The sequence below is a fragment of the Eptatretus burgeri genome, chromosome 4 (genome assembly GCF_056783735.1).
Source record: "Eptatretus burgeri isolate ZD-2024b chromosome 4, Ebu_testis_v1, whole genome shotgun sequence".
NCBI lineage: Eukaryota > Metazoa > Chordata > Myxini > Myxiniformes > Myxinidae > Eptatretus > Eptatretus burgeri.
In genome coordinates, this window is record NC_140964.1 from 31,640,058 (window position 1) to 31,655,801 (window position 15,744).

Genomic DNA, 15,744 nt, shown 5'->3' on the forward strand with positions numbered 1-15,744 from the left:
TTTTCACTAACTACTCTTAGCTCCCCCACTCCCCCCCCTTCAAGTGTTCATTCCGATGCGGAGTTGTTGCTGTTCAAGACTGTTCAGTTTGACACTTGTTCCGCATGACACTTTGTGCAAGATGTCACTTGGCCGATTGGTTGGTTCGTGCTTGTCTGGGCTAATCGTGGAACGGGAGTTGAAAGAGCGGTTGTACGGGACGGCCAGATAGGAGATCGACGGTGCAGGACGAGATAAAGCGTAGTTCGTTATGTGTTGCAGGAGTGGAGTCATGGGGCTCAGCATGCTGTGATGAGAATTCAAGCCCAGATCCTACAACAAACATGACGAACCCGATTCATGTCGTGCATACCACCCCCCACGGATGAGCACGTCGGGCCCACCACAAGCGGTGGCATGCTGTGAGTCTCCGATAAGGCGACAAGCTTCTCCAGCCCAGTGCACCATCCATCATATTTTATTTTCCTTCTTCCTTGTCCCTCTTTCTACCCGTGTGTGTCTGTGCGGATAAGAGTGAATGTTTAGGTTAGGCAAGAGCGTTTTTGTTTTAGTGAAAAGCGCGTCTCCTCCACCATCACGATTCATTCTCATCCTCGTTTATTTAGTATTCATTAAACCTGTTTTAGAATTTATGCATTCTCTTTTGTTTCGCAAGTCAATCCGATCACACATTTAAGTTAAATAAGCGTGGAATGTGAACCAGCGTGTGCGTAGCCAAATTCTTAAGAGCAATTTGAATGTGTTGTTGTTATCATTGCTGTGGTTTTGGTTTCCTATTAATTTTACTTTCTCCACATGCAGCCTCCTTACCGCTCGACTGGCCTGTGGAATGAATCTCCAACAAGGGTTACTATATACAGTGTGTGTGTGTGTGTGTGTGTGTGTGTGTGTGTGTGTGTGTGTGTGTCGTTGGGTGTGTGTGTGTGTGTGTCGTTGGGTGTGTGTGTGTGTGTGTCGTTGGGTGTTATCTCCATACGTCGGTTTCAGAAGGTAAAACAGTCCTCCCAGGTCTCAGTGTCCCACCTCCGTGTGTGCGTGCACATGTAGCTTCTTGCACCTCCGAGGGAATGAAGCACACACACACACACACACACACACACACACACACACACACACACACACACACACACACACACACACATAGATATTAGTCTGTTATTCCATTAGTATTCTTTTCAGAGTAAAGTAAATCATAATTATGTGATCAATATGCGTTGTATTGGTGAGCAGATAGAGCTTTTTCTGATTGACGTGGGCTTGATTCGACCCACAGTGCAGTTGAGAGGATCAGCAGGTTATGCTGCTGCTGCTATTTGTGCTCGTGGGCTTGATTTGGCCCGTGTTGTGGTGGAGAGGACCAGCATATCATGCTGCTGCTATTTGTGCTCGTGGGCTTGATTTGGCCCATGGTGTGGTGGTGAGGACCAACAGATCATGCTGCTGCTGCTGCTATTTGTGCTCGTGGGCTTGATTTGGCCCGTGGTGTGGTGGAGAGGACCAGCATATCATGCTGCTGCTATTTGTGCTCGTGGGCTTGATTTGGCCCACGGTGTGGTGGTGAGGACCGGCAGATCATGCTGCTGCTGCTGCTGCTGCTATTTGTGCTCATGGGCTTGATTCGGCTTGCAGTGTGGTGGAGAGGATTGGCGAGTCGTGCTGCTGTTGCTGCTATTTGTTCTCATGGGTTTCATTCCGCTCATGGTGCAGGTCAAACTGAGCGACTTCTGAATCTTTGTGATTTTTGTGAGTTTTGGGAGAGAAATGATTGACTTTTGTGAAAAGCATTTATTTGGTGTAAGCTGAATAAACACAAATTTAATTTATTAAGGAGAGCAGGAAGAGCGGAATATAAGGGAGGGGAGGAAGAGGAGAGGGAGCGAGTGAGTGTGGTGGTGTAGGGATGAGTGCCTCACGAGTAGGGGTGAGGAGTCAAATGTGGAGGGAGAGCCAAGGGGTAAGCAGGGGGGGAGGTGGGGAGCGAATAGAGAGACAGAGCAGTATGTGCATGTGCACACAATATTTTGATAACAGGCTAGGAATGACAGTGGGTCCAGCAGGTCAGCCGGGCAGCACTGCAGATTGATGACCAGAGCATCCCAAACTGATGAAGATGGTACTAGCTCTGCCAGAGGTTCAGCGAGGTAGTTTGAATATGGGATCCGTCAACACACGGGAGACTGCAATTCACTTGCAGCTGTACACATAGGGCTCATGAAATGCCCTCAGAGCTGAAACTTAATGCTCGATTAAGCTCCTGCCACTGGGACTGCTTGCTTTTTAAAATTGCTCTCCTGCACCTGTCTTGCTCTCCTGGCCTATTGGAGGTCACTGGTGGGTGTTGGCAAGCCTGTGTTGCACCTTCACCAGCACTCCATTCGGTCGGTCGGCAGCACTTGGGGCAGCTTCACATGCTCTTCTGCCATGTCCTACTGTAGAACGGCCTTCCACACTCTCTTCACTCACATTCTTCCCTCCAGGTCTTCTACACAGCTGTTCACCATCATCTCAAGTCATACCCTATCCTTAACCATGATCTTTTCTACACCCGTTGAAGCACTCATCACCCCTCCAAAAATTTTGCTAATGTATCCATCTTGTTGCATTCTTCCCTACCCCTCAACGTTACCTGCATCCCTTGTTTGTCCATATCCGTCTACTTTCTCCCTCCGCCCTGCTTTTGGCATCCCCCTTCTCCTGCTGTTCCCTTTGTTATGTTGTGTCTTGATCTGTTAGGTGTCCTAGCTCTTCTCTTCCATGAGCCTAGACCATGCTGTTGGGTGGGACCCTGGTCAAGTTGAAAAAAAAATGTCCTGTTGGGACCCTCCGGTGCTGCATGTTCAAGCTCTGCTTTCACCTCTGTCTTTTCACCTTGTTCGGTGTATGTGATTGGGATGTGTATGAGCCAATAGGGAGTTAGGTTTTGTTGTTTAGTTTGTTTCACTGCATCATTTTTGTTCTCTCAGCATTTCTTTAGCCGTATCCTCGTGCGTGTGTTAATAATTTATTTATTTCTTAAGAGAATGATATGAGTTACATTTTACCACAATTTTGCTGTACCGATGTTTGGGTTCATTTGGGGTTTCTGGAGTATTAAAGTGAAAGTAATCCTGACTTTTAACCAGCCAGGTATTAGAACCTGCTGAACCGTGGGCTGATATTCAAGCTCAGGTGCTAGTCGGTGGGTGTTAAACCCTATTAGCTCAGTTATTCTTGGGTTAGCCGACAACCCTGTTCTTCATTGCACAGTCTACGAGCCACTGGCGGTTCCTGGTGGCCTAAAGTGCGGCCCCCTGACGCACGGCTGATAATACTCGAATGTGAGAACACTCCACTGTAATTCGCCATAAATTCTATCAAATTGACCCAATGGTTTCAAATGAGTGTTCCAATGTGAAGCGTAAAAGTAACATCACTCCATCAGTAGATGGCAGTGCAGTCAGTCCTCGTTTAACGTTGTCGTTACATTCTTGAAAAGTGCGACTTTAACTGAAACAACTTTAAGTGAATCAAATTTCCCCATAATAATGAATGTAAATCGGGGGGTTAGGTTACACGGAAAAACTTATCGTCAGACAAAAGACATTATTTACATATGGAGTATAATTTTAAACAAACATTTCGATATCATCTCCAGTTGAATTTTTCTCATCATCTCGAGTTGCTTCAGATCTTTATTGGTTCGATCTTCTCCGTGTGATTGAAGAAGTTGTGTCATGTCGGCTTCTTCCTCGTCATCAAATCCTGCTTTCAAGGCCAAATACAGGATAACCTTCATAGTGGGGAAAACGATCTTTAAATCCTTTCAAGTCATTGACACGTTCAGGCGACAACTTCCTCCACACACCATTCATGCACACCTGTGTAACTTCAGCCCAGGACCCACTGATGGTATTAATGCACAGCTCAGTGTATATAAGGCCGATACTGTATATACTCTGGGTAAGCTTATACACCGGTATTTACGGTATGCTTTACACTGTAGCTTTAAAAAAAACATGAGGAAAACCATTAGTTTGGTCCTAAATTAGAGGTAAAAACAACTTTATAACGGAATGGTGAGCGACTTTAAGCGAGTATGTTCTCCAATAGATCAGCGACTTAATAACGAAACAATGTTAACCAAGACAATGTTGAGCGAGGACTTACTGTATACAAACAATGATGTTTGCAGCCCAGTTAACCAAAACAACAAAAAAAGAGTACGTGGAGGCGGGGCCGAACAACAGCCATTTTGGAGTCTTGCAGGCGGTGTGGCAGCTCTCACACTGATGTCTTATCGGTAAAAGTGGCCCCCATCTAAAAAATAGTTAAGATCACTGGCCTACAGCGTGGTCAACAACCAATTTTATTGTGGTTATCGCGTGATTCATCAATGTGCGTGCCGTCTCTCGGATGAACGTTAAACTGGGCACCACATCTGCTGGAATCCCCCCTCCTCCCAACTCTTCCACTTTTTCCTCTCACCTCACTCTCTCTCTCTCCCCCCCCCTGCTTCCCCAACCCTTCACCTCTGTTAAGGAGACTCTTAAGGACTGAAGGTTTGTTTTGAATTTAAAACTGCTTCCCCGTTGGGTAGCATGTACAAATCATATTCGGAGTGAGCCGACCAGAGGGGTGCAAAGGTCGCTGCATGTACGAGCATGCATTCAGGCAGGCCTTTGCCAGGTAGATAGCATTGGTTTTAAATGCTCCCCCCCCCCCAGTTTTATATTGAACCCGGTGGTTAAAAAGAAAATGTTGCTGTTTGGACGTGTTTTATCGCCCTTCACTTTCCCTCCCCTTATGCTGCCTTCCCTTCCTCACCTCTCACATTGCCTTCCCTTTCCCTCATGCTGCCTTCCCTTCCTCGCCTCTCACACTGCCTTCCCCTGCCATTGCGCTGCCTTCCCTTCCTCGCCTCTCACACTGCCTTCCCCTCCCCTTGCGCTGCCTTCCCTTCCCCTTCCCTCCACCTCCACTCACGCTTACCCCTCCCCACTCCACCCCACATGGACATCCCGATGGTTATGCATGCTGTATTAACGTGCTGTTTTAACATACCCCATTTCATTCAATCCTGTACTTCCCCCACTTCTCCACAAGTCTCACTCCCAAACACAAGTCCAGAACCCCTTCCTTCACGCTTACCTCCCCACTTCCCCCCTCCTCTCCATCCCATACTCCTAGCTCCCCCACCCTCCTAGCTCATCACTCCCCCTTGCTCCCCTGTGATTCCTGTCTCCCTCCCACCCTCCCTCTCTTCCTTCTCCCTCCCCTCTCTCACTCTCTCTCTTTTCCCTTCCCTCCTCTCTCCCTCCCTCCCTCCTCTCTCCCTTCCTTCACTCCCTCCTCTATCTCTTCCCTCCCTCCCCCTCTTCCCCCCCTCCCCTTTATATTCCCATCAGCGAAGCGATTTGCTGGCATATATATATATATATATATATATATATATATATATATATATATATATATATATATATATATATATATATATAGCAGTCCTTCTGTTTGTCTGTCTGTCTGTTTGTTTGTAACCAATAAGCTCCAAGACCAGTGAACCGATCTTGATGAAACTTTACACACATATAGACCTAACATTCAGCTCCAGGATGCGCTAAGTGGCTTTCTATAAAAATGAAAAAAAAGATATATATTAAAATAAAAAAAAATTCCATTAAACAAAAATGGCTTTCGAATAGTGCGCCGGCGTATTAATCGTAACAAAAGGCTTCATGGTTAAAAACGCTAGGGTTTTTTGAAATACAAAATGTTCGTATTCGTTGACTTTTTAAACATACACATTCTCCTGTTATTTGAATTCTTGAACTGCATGTGCACGCAACAGCTAACTGCTGATAGATCTGCTCATGAACGAGCCAGGCAAGCGGAGTCGGCTGCAGAGAGAGAGAGAGAGAGAGAGAGAGAGAGAGAGAGAGAGAGACAGACAGACAGACAGACAGACAGACAGACAGACAGACAGACAGACAGACAGACAGACAGACAGACAGACAGACAGAGACAGTCAGTCAGTCGCCTAACTGCAAATAGAGCGTCACACTGACGGGCGAGAGAAGCACAAAACTCACGTTCCTGCTTTCTAGGTCTGGGTTTTGGCAGGACATCAAGGACAGTTGCCACTGCTGCTAGAAACATTGAGTGGCTCAAGGCCGCCTTCAACTTTGACCTCTGAGGATTACGGCAGCATAAAGCCTTCCTTCCATAAATCTGAGGAATAAAAGAAGCCTTCCTAATTTTCTCCATACAACTAATGCCTCAGTCTAACTCGCGTGAGGAAAATGGGGCAAATTTCCCAGGTATTACCAGGTACTTCAGCTAGTATATATGTATATGAAAAGCACTGAGATAGCAACAAGCACACATACATTTTGGTTGTGTCATCTTTGTGGCTGTGTTTAATTTTCAGCCCCACATAAAAAAAAAAACGTCGGATTTCTGCCTCACACGCAGGCTTTTGCAGGCCTCACCCAAGACCAGACAACTCAGAGGCAAGTGACCTCATTTAATTTTCACACTAACATATTATTCCTTCCCTATGCTGATCATCCCGAGACATACATCCCCTTCATAATGAAACATTCTAACCTGCTGGATTGGTCCTATTGATTTCCTTTTTGCACCAAATCTCCATTTCTGCAATTCAATCATTTTCCTTCTCACTTACCATACCACTAATTCCAATGCTTGTAAAAAAAGATCTGATGCGATTCACTTTTTGTACTTCTGGTGATAACTGTTGTTAGATGGGAGGTCACGCAGGTGCAGATCGTGTTGTGAGTGCAGGACCTGCAGCGCGATGACCTTGCATGGAAGGGGCCTTGTCTCTCTATCGATTAACCTCGGAGTGCCTGCAGGACTTCCTTCTCTCCAGAAGATAAGAAATATTTTCCCATTGTGCTTTAATCTGAGTTTTATCCATTGAATCTGTATGATATCAGTATCCTTTTTGTGGTGCAAGTTTACTTTATCCAAGCAACGTGAACTGTTTCTTGTGCGTGACTAAAGGTCTAGCTATATACATATTAGTGGAACTCTTGATCCTTCCAATTCCATTCTCCCCCCTCTCTCTTTCCCTCCCTTCCCTTCCCTTATCCACAATCTTCTTCCAACTTTTCTTGTTTCTCCACCTCCTCACCAACATTTCATTTGGCAACCCATCTCCACTCCTTTTTCTCTCATTCGCCTTTTTCTTTTCTCAATGTTCTTTATCTCAACGTATCTTTCCTGCTCTTTGCTTGTGGTTTTTGTCGATGGTCGCGAAAATAATTTAAGTTCCGATTCAAATTTTAAGAGTATGAAAATGAGCCCACACTTGGAATTGGAAGAAAAGTATGTGCTGTGTCATGGCGTCATTCATGGCCAAAATGAAAATAAGACAATGTAGTCAAAGCCATAATCTTTCTGAGTGTTTCATTGGTTATCTCACTGCACAGTGTGGACGATCAGCTGTTTCTCTGCTCATAATATGGACAAACCTTTCTCTGCATCTGTATTTCTTTGTACGTACACCACACTTCACCAAATCCCATCCCTAATTTGCCGAACGTTCTGCTGAACGACCGATCACTTTCCTTTCAACGAGTTTTGCTGAACTGGAACTCAAGCTTGAATAACGCTTTTTGGAGTACGATCGCATGCCTGATGGGACCGTTTATGAATTTCAAAATAAAAACACAGTTAATTAAAACTGTAGCCAATCAATATGAATTACTTGTGATTCTGTGGCTGGATGCTTGAGCCAGAAAAGCTTCCATGAATAAGTTGAGATGTAATTGAATGAGTTGACAAGATGGCTCAGAAGTAGCCTACTCACCTTTCAAATGCTTACTCTGGGTTTGATTGCAGGCCTGATTGTACACTGTCACCGTGGTCATTCGCAGGCATGGTGTTGCATCGAGTGCACCCACCACCCATCTGATGGAACACTAGCATTCACTTGTGGATGTTAAAGATGACGTGGGAGCTTTCAAAAAGAGCAGGCCATCGTGTGCCAAATATCTTGGCCAAGTTCTAAAATCTGGCCCGAATCAATTGGCGGCAGTGCGTCAGCAGTCTATCCATGCCTCCAGAAGTGATGCAGCCTGCAGTGAGGTTCTGTGTACAGATGAACGAACACCATTTGATTTCAGTATCATACTGTATCTAAAATGTGGGTTACATTTTTACAGGCTCATCCATACATCCACTGCGACCATACTCTACAGTCTACACTGTCAGCGCTCCCACAGCAGTCTCCTGGTCTATTGGGCACAATCCTGGATAGGTTGCCACTCAGACACAGGCTACTCGAATGGCTCATTCATCCCAGCAAGCTGGTCCTCATTTTGCTGACCTCAGAACGATGATAGGCTGAGTCAACCCCACCTGGTATTAATTCAACAGCCAAGCAGAATTTAAACTCTTGAATCTAGGATCCAAAGCCCACCACCCTAACCATTAAGCCAACACCAGGCACAGACTCATGAAAGAGCTAATAAGCTATGTAATTATTTACAGTGGTCATTTAAAACTTTTAAAATTGGCTTTAAAGCTGATTTTTGTCTGGCTGATGATCTTGAAGACAGAGACAGCAGATTGTAACTTTTCAGACCAGGCATTTCATTTATCTTTAGGTCCAAGGTGCATGTATTTTCCTTTAAAAAATCTGTCAACAAGCTGACTTGAGCAAACTATTTAAAGCAGATATTTGACTCAGGCCTTGTTAAGGGATGTAATCTTAATGAAAGTGTCTTGACTCGACTATTTACAACGTCTTTATAATATGAATATGAGACAAAGTTGTGGAGGTAGAGAAGACTCCTTCTAGAAATGCATGATCATGCTACTCATGATGTAGCCTTCGGTTTGTCTCATTGCAGGGATGGTACAGTGACCATTCCAAAAGATCTTTCACATATTCATTGGCTGATCTCTAACAATTTTGAATTCAAAACTTTCCATATGGCAAAGTAGGGTAGGGGGCTCTGTAAATTCTCTGGATTTACCAAGGTTCGATTTTAAAAGGCAGAAAATAAGCTTCTTTTTCCGCATGGTCATAATGGAAAGGAACAGGTCAGTAGTAATTCATACCACAGTAATATATACATATGCACATTGTACAACATTAAATCTTAATGCAGCTCATGTGGAGCGTGAAGGACAGCTATGTTAACATGATTTAAGTGCCGCATGAATGAATGAATGAATGAATAAATGTGTGAGCATGAATGTACTTGTAGTCTTAATGTCTCTGTTGGATCACAATGTAATCAGATGCTGAATGAGTCAGCTCGTTGGAAGCGTCAGGCATTTGAATCCAAATCTTATTTTTGTCTTGGTGATGACACTGCCAAGGCAGAAACATATGTCCAAGGCTTAAGCTTTAGAATTCTGGGTTGAATACTGCCCTCCAGTGGTTGACAATACCGACAGCATGTTGAGTTGTTCAAAGAAAGCATCAACCTATATAAAACACAGTGTGTATTTGTCTGCCCCCTTCATAAGGACGATTTAGGTTGGCTTTTAAAGGCAAATATTTTAACAAGACTGTGTGTTCACTACGGACTATTTTTACGGATTAAAAAAAAAAACTCAAAAAACATCTTTTTTAAAAGAGTTATTATGTCTCTTCCATTGGAAATGTAGACTGTGACTTGCAACTGGGCTTCAAGGGTGGTGTACAGAAACGTTTTATTTAAATAATAAATACAAGGCTTGGGGAGGTTAAATTCACTGCACATGATGTTGAATGCATGCAGAGTAAAGGGAGTGTTCATTTATGTCTGTAGGATGTCTAATAAATGAAGATATAAGCACATCTGATGCGAGGCCGACGCTTCAGACTTTGGCACGTTCTTAGGCTGTCCCATCAAAATGAAACTTCCTAGAAGATTTAGAAAATAGGGTCAACATGTTGGATGCAACAAGCAAAGGTATGAATTAAAAGAACGAGAGAATTGTAGGTAGTGAATTGTAGACTTCTGCAAGTAGAAGGAGAGGGTTCATGGATGGTTAATTAGGATCTAAATTATCACAAGTAAGGATGGAAGGGGTGTGGGGTAGCAAGATTATCTGACGTGGTGGTGTGTTGTTAACTTGAAGCCCTGGAAGGAAGAGTGAGATTGATCAGACTGAGAAAGGCAGTGCCACATGTGACAGAAGAGAGAGGAATAAAGGAGTGGAGATGAGCAATGAGCCTGGATTTTGGATACTCACAAAGATGAGGTTCCTGAAAGAACAGGTACAGTCTGGAGACCCTAGGGGTGGGATTAATGGGCCAAGAGAGCAGCAGGCACTGTTCTTCTGCTTTGTTGGAGATGCCAAAGATTATGAGGGATACTTTGGATTCCACAGCATCCAGGAGGGAGATGAGTGAAGAAAAGGTACCTGCCTATCAGGGAGAGAAATCCGACATTGAGCTCCAGCAAAAGCCAAAAGAGGCTCTGAGAAGTTCAGGTTAATGAAGGAAGGACTTGCACAAAGATTGCCTAGTCTACAGTTGGGGAAAATGGGAGGATGTTCATTTAATGATCCTTCAAAAGAGATAGCATGAGAATGTGACAATCATCTGGATTGAAAGACTTTGTTCCAAGGGTCAGACCAGTGTTTGATCATTTCTAGGCTAGTGGAGAGGGAAGCAGATGCTTTCATCCTGTCAATGCAATACATTATTGTGTGGCATAATGTGGAGTCATCGGCAAAGAGGAAAAGAGCAATTTTCAGAAAATCGGACTGATAATTAACGGATATCAGGAATAGGATTTAACCCTTGACTTTGCTTTGGTGGCTTCAGTGTCCATTGGGGAAGGAGAGGAAAGTGTTCCATTGACAACTAGAAAGGCACTCGGTAGAGCGTATGCTTCCGCCCCATAATGCCTGATCCACGAGAACATATCTGGCCCAATACATTTTTGAGATATTGTGCTATATATCATTTTTGGCGTATCTCTCAATGGTGAAGAATCACTAAAAGTTCCAGTAGCCAAATCCAGATTTTCACCAAAACCTAATCAGTTCATCCATGTCACACACCAAACCTGTCCACAAACTTTCATCCCGAACTGTTCACAACTTTTTGAGATATCCTGCACACAAACAAACAAACAGACAAACAAACAGATAGAAAAGGGATGAAAACATAACCTCCTTCACCTGCGGTGGCAGAGGTAATAACACATTGATTGTGTGAGTGGAGGAAGTCAGAAAGCCAGGTTGTATGCTGCAGTCAGCGAGGCTGGCACGTAGAGCTGGGATGATATTGGCTGTTTTTCAAGCAGATGTGAGGTGGCCTAATGTGAAAGACTGTCTGAGGAGAGCAAACAAAGCATAAACAAGAGCAGTGTAGCTGTATCTGAGGGAGCCATCACCGAGCCAGAGTAAAGGCTGGCCAAAACAATGCCTACCTTCTCCAATAAATAAAAGTTCAGTGTCCAGGAGGCAGTGGGTACAAGTGGGTAAGGTGACCACAGACGGACACAGTTTTAGTAAACGAGCTTTGGATGTAAACACTGAGTTAAGAGATTCACCCTTGTCTCAAGCCGAGTCAGCCTTAAGCCATTTGAGGTGATGGAGGGAATAAAGAGGGAAATTTGAGGAAGGAGACAAGTGGGAGATGTCAGTCTTAAGAGTTTCCAAGTTGTGATCTGGCACACCTGAGGATGCATATAGGTGACTGCAAATACCCCCGACCAATAATGTCACATTTAGATGAATTATGTAGAAACAATTTTTCCAAATGAACTGTTTATTCATAACCGAAGAGATCAAGCGAAACACTATTAGCGTTGAAGGAGGTCACCTGTCAGGAATACCGGCAAAAAAATGTATAAATCAAAAATCACTGGTTGCAAAAGTATTCAGCCCCTTCTGTCAGTCCTTGGTGGAGGAAGCTTTTAGAGCAATGACCGCTATGAGTCTTGTTGGGTAGGTCTCCACCAGCTTTGCACAGTGAGATGGTGAAATCTTTGCCCATTCTTCACATGAAAATTGCTCTAATTATCTAATTATGCCAACTTTGATGGGGATTACATGTCAGGTAATCTGCAATGCAATCTTCAAGATGTACTACAATCTTCAAGTCTCGCCAAAAACGTTCATTGGGTTCAAAACAGGACTTTTACTGGACCACTCAAGAACATTTATTTTCTTCTTATTCAGCCACTCCAGTGTTGCTTTTGCTTTGTGCTCCAGATCATTCTCCTGAAATGTGAATCTCCTACTCAATTTCAGATTGTTCTGGCTGATTCAAGCAGGTTTTCATCAAGGATTCTCCTGTATTTTGCACTATCCATTGTCCCTTCTATCCTGGCAAGCTTCCCAGTCCCTGCTGATGAAAAGCAGCCCCATAACATGATGATGCTCCCACCACCATGTTTGGCAGTAGAGATGGTGTTCACTGGGTGATATGCAGTGTTCGACTTGTGCCAGACATCATGTTTTGAATTTAGACCAAAAAGTTCCATTTTTGTCTCGTCTGACTACAAAACGTTTCTCCACACGCCTGCAATATCATTAAGATGCTTTTTCACAAACTCAATATGAGCTTTTAGATTCATCTTTTCCAGTAATGGCTTCCTTCTTACACCTGTCCATGGAGGCCAGCCTTGTTGATTGATGAATGGGATAGTGTTGATTTATGAACACTGTCTGCCATCTTGGACATAAGGCCTTGCAGATCTTTCAAAGTCATTGTTGGATTTACAGAGACATCCTAAAGTCATTCACGACATTACAGACACAATTTCCTGCTTGCATAGCTGCTGAGTTTGGACGGGCAACCTGATTGGGGTCGAGTTTGTGTGGTATGACGCATCTTTTACTTCTTAATGATGGATTTCACAATACTTAAAGGGACAATAAGTGACTTTGAAATCTTCTTACAACCCTCTCCTGAACGATGCTTCTCCACCACTTTTTTATGTCTGACTTCTTTGGAAAGATCCTTGGTCTTCATGTTTACCTTGGTTGACCAAGTGAGTTGCACATTAAAATTCCTTACATAATTGGGGGAACTTAATTTTTAGCTCACCTGGAATGTAGTTCCAGGGAGCTTATGGGATGGCACGTCATCCGTCTGTCAGTCTGTCCCTCCATCCACAAATACTTGCAACTTCTTCTATGAAACTACACATGAGTTTTTGATAAAACTTTATCACAATCTTCATCATCCTGTATGTACCAAAGTTTGTTCACAGCATTAAAATAAGGTGGGGGTGTGAAGGAGTGCATGGAGGAGGTTTCAGGGGAGGTTGTCCCTCCAATGAGGTATTTGCTTCCTTTTCAGAAACGACACACATAATTCCGATGAAACTTGACTACAACCATCATCATCCATGATGTACCAAAGTTTGTTCACGGCATTGCAAAAAATCGGGGTGTAAGGGGGATTGCCCCCCAAAATAGGTATTTGCTTTCTTTTCAAAAATGAGACGATTCCGATGAAACTTGCCCACCATCTTTATCACCCATGATGTACTAACGATTGTTCACATTTTAAAAATCGTGGTCTAAGGGGGTCTACTGGGGGGTTTCCCCCCCAAATATGCATTTGCTTTCTTCTCAGAAACTATTCATACAATTCCAATGGAACTTGAACATCACCTTCATCACTCTTGATGTACCAAAGTTTGTTCACACGAATTTTTTTTAAATCGGGGTCGAAGGGGATTTATGGGATGAGGTTGCCCCCCAAAATAGGTATTTGCAATAACATTGATTCATTGTCACATTTTGCTGATTCCATGCTTCGATGACTTCCTCCTCACTATCGTTATTCTACCAGGTGAGCGCCCAGGGGTATTGCCCCTATTTTTTGAGTTAAACCACTGATTACATACATGTGAAAAGAATTAAACTTACTTTGTAACCTTTCAAACAAATAATTTGCTGCTGAAGTGAGTTATGGTTAATTATAGGCAAAGGGTTTGAATACTAATGTAACTGAGAATCATATAATTTTCTCTGTTAATCGAATTTATTCACATTTTATCTGCATTTTTTGGCTTTATGACTTTAAAGTAGTTTGTGAATACTCTATATATTAAGTTTGATTTGAAAGCATCTTGAAATAAGCTCAGGTGTCATCAAAATGTGAAAACTTTGGAGGGGTTGAACACTTTTGCAGGCCTATTTGCAGGCCTACAACCATTTGAAGGCCTATTGCTTTGACAGGCATTACCACACCTTTATCCTTTTGTCTGTCCACTGGTATACCTACCTTGAAAAGGGGAAACTTATTATCCCTCTAAAGTCTAAAGAAAGAGCCCAAGGTCTGAAATTGCCATTTACGCAAAATCCTTGTAATTGACATTCTCAATATGTGCCCCTCCGCGGTTCAGACAGGCATTGATCCTGACTCCACAGTTCTGTCCAACTTTCCTGTCGGTCTAATGTGGCACTGCCTGGAGGTAGTCTGACACCTCCTGCTACAGATCATACAATGTGGCAGGATGATTGGCGTAGACAGAGCCCTTGGCAGCCCCCCAGAAGCAGTAGTCCAGAGAGTTCAAGTCTGGGCTATTGGGTGCCCAGTCATGAGCGGTACCCAGGGCAACGAGGCAATTTCTGAAGAGCTGCCACAGGAAAGTGATGGCGTCATGAGCTGTATGTGGGGGTGCGCCATCCTACATAAACCAGGTCATGCTGAGCTGGTTTGGGGTGACCTGTTGGGCTAGATCATTATAGAACTTCTGCAGCACGGCCCGGTAGCATTCACCATTGATCATTACCATCCTGTTGTTGTCATTCTCAAACCAGTAAGGCCCAAGCGTTCCCCATCTGGCATTGAAGGCACAGAAGCTTGTGACCTTAGGCCCTTTCAGGTACCTCTCAGTGATCTCAGGTGGTTTTTTTCCCCCCAGAAAATGTTGTGGTTTGTTGATGGCACCGTTGAAGTGGAAATGGGCTTTATCACTGAATCAGATCATGTTGATCCAGTTTTGGTACCACTCCATCCTGTCACTGAGCCAATTTCACATTGCAAGTCTCCTTCTCATGTCATCTTGACTCAGTTTATGCCTAATAGAGATGAAGTGTGGGAAAAGCTTCAGTTCCTTCATGAGGATACCCCAAACTAATGTTGGTTTGATGCCTAGCTCCCGGGAGCGCTGGCGGTAGAACTTCTTGGAACTGTCCACTGCAGAATCCCACACAGCATCGATGTCGGCCTGGCTCTTGGTTACTGATGCTGGCCTGCCACTGTTGCCCTTGCTCTGGTTGTGTGCTGTACCCTTCTACTCAAAATTTTTCACAATACATTGAATGGCACAATTTGAGGGTCCGTCACGTGTTCTGAGGTCGTATTCCCAGCAGAACCTTCGGCGGGTGTCGACATATGATTTAGTCTCGTACCACAGAGCCATCCCTTCTTCCTCTACTTCACTGTCAATGGCATAGTTGAGCTACGGAGCAAGAAATCACAGTGAACAAATACCATGATAACACCACAAAACCCTGAAAAGGAAAACTGTACAGGTCAAAAAAAAAACAAAGAAACGGCAGGAAGTCAAAGTCGTATCAATCTTTTTGAAACACCCTATATTTTGGAAATAAAAGTTGTTTTCTTCTTTTGTTGTAGTGCATTCACCACTGTATTAGCAATGAAAAGTTTGTTTTAGTGCAAAGTGTGACCATTTCAAGCCCAGCCCCATACTTTCTTTATCCGTCGTAGGTATTGTTTGGTGTGTAATTAATCAGTGGTTTGGGTTGATGGATATTTTCCAAGACCTCCATCCATTTGCAATTATATTATAAGCATTAAACAGGTTCTCT

General features: G+C 43.7%; 1 long non-coding RNA gene across 1 annotated transcript in view; it reads left to right on the plus strand.

Annotated features, from left to right (window-relative positions):
• LOC147027737 (uncharacterized) overlaps window positions 1–8,437 on the plus strand; it is a 70,743-nt gene extending 62,306 nt beyond the window's left edge. Inside the window, exon 3 of the long non-coding RNA XR_015057237.1 lies at window positions 6,448–8,437. This is a non-coding gene — a long non-coding RNA (uncharacterized LOC147027737). The remainder of the gene's footprint in view (window positions 1–6,447) is intronic.
• The last annotated feature ends 7,307 nt before the right edge of the window (window positions 8,438–15,744 follow it).